Source organism: Solanum lycopersicum, chromosome 2, assembly GCF_036512215.1.
Source record: "Solanum lycopersicum chromosome 2, SLM_r2.1".
In the NCBI taxonomy this organism is placed as follows: Eukaryota; Viridiplantae; Streptophyta; class Magnoliopsida; order Solanales; family Solanaceae; genus Solanum; species Solanum lycopersicum.
The window spans coordinates 11,570,721-11,572,476 of record NC_090801.1 but is presented as its reverse complement, the minus strand read 5'-3'; the positions used below and the strand labels follow the sequence as shown (position 1 = coordinate 11,572,476).

The 1,756-nt window shown below is 56.9% G+C and overlaps 1 pseudogene; it reads left to right on the top strand.

Annotated features, from left to right (window-relative positions):
• Window positions 1–208, top strand: part of LOC138347154 (28S ribosomal RNA) — a 2,371-nt pseudogene extending 2,163 nt beyond the window's left edge.
• Window positions 209–1,756: the final 1,548 nt, after the last annotated feature.

The window sequence follows — 1,756 nt, the reverse complement described above, 5'->3', positions numbered from 1 at the left end:
TAGGGGCCTTTGGCCCCCAAGGGCACGTGTCGTTGGCTAAGTCGCCGCGACGGAAGCGTCGCGGTGACCGCCTTGAAGTACAATTTCCATCGAGCGGCGGGTAGAATCCTTTGCAGACGACTTAAATACGCGACGGGGTATTGTAAGTGGCAGAGTGGCCTTGCTGCCACGATCCACTGAGATTCAGCCCTTTGTCGCTCCGATTCGTCCCCCCCCCACACTCCCCCTCCCCCAAAATCAAATCCAATCATTTCTAACTTTTCAAATGTGAGGTTCGCGTGCTGCCTGCATCCTTCGAAGAGGAAAAAATAACTAAGTGTTGAAATATAAGTTTCAAAAGTAACACGGCAAGTGAAGTTCACTAGTCTGCCGCTAAGTGTTGAGCTATGCGTTCTGAGCCCCATTGCGAGTTTTTCGTGAAGTTGAGTTCATTTATCAAGCCTAATGACATGTTAAGGGACTAATGACATGTCACTGTAAGAGGTTTTCGCGATGTCGGGTGCGATTATTAAAGCCAAGTTAGATGTCAAGGGGCAAATGGGTCTGCGTACGCAGCACGTCCGCGGCCAGGCGGCATCTGCCAAGGCCTGCGCAGAACGGGCGTGGACTGCAAAATACGCCTTTGCGCAGCACACACGGTCGAGCGACGTCGGGCGTGGCATGCCATCATCGCCTTTGGGCAGCACACACGGTCGAACGACGTCGGGCGTGGCATGCCATCATCGCCTTTGGGCAGCACACACGGTCGAGCGACGTCGGGCGTGGCATGCCATCATCGCCTTTGGGCAGCACACACGGTCGAGCGACGTCGGGCGTGGCATGCCATCATCGCCTTTGGGCAGCACACACGGTCGAACGACGTCGGGCGTGGCATGCCATCTTCGCCTTTTTGCAGCACACACGGTCGAGCGACGTCGGGCGTGGCATGCCATCATCGCCTTTGGGCAGCACACACGGTCGAGCGACGTCGGGCGTGGCATGCCATCATCGCCTTTGGGCAGCACACACGGTCGAACGACGTCGGGCGTGGCATGCCATCTTCGCCTTTTTGCAGCACACACGGTCGAGCGACGTCGGGCGTGGCATGCCATCATCGCCTTTGGGCAGCACACGCGGTCGAACGACGTCGGGCGTGGCATGCCATCATCGCCTTTGGGCAGCACACACGGTCGAACGACGTCGGGCGTGGCATGCCATCATCGCCTTTGGGCAGCACACACGGTCGAGCGACGTCGGGCGTGGCATGCCATCATCGCCTTTGGGCAGCACACACGGTCGAACGACGTCGGGCGTGGCATGCATGCCATCATCGCCTTTGGGCAGCACACACGGTCGAACGGCGTCGGGCGTGGCATGCCATCTTCGCCTTTTTGCAGCACACACGGTCGAACGACGTCGGGCGTGGCATGCCATCTTCGCCCTTTGACAGCATAGACGGTCGGCCGTCGTCGGGCGTGGCATGCCATCATAGCCCTTGGACAGCACAAACGGTCGGCCGTCGTCGGACGTGCCTGCACACAACGGTCGGCCGTGGCCTGCCCGCATCGGTCGTGGCTTGCGCAACATTCATCGAGTTCCAAACAAAACATGCGGATGTTCATGGCGTACATAAATCAAAGGATTTTGAAACAACCTCCATGCATAACAAACATATTCATCTACTTTCCATTATCTATTCTCAAACGTTTCCGCCTAACGTGGCTCTTTCGCATCATTTTCGTTACTTTTACGGTTCGTACGATATTGAAACATCTTT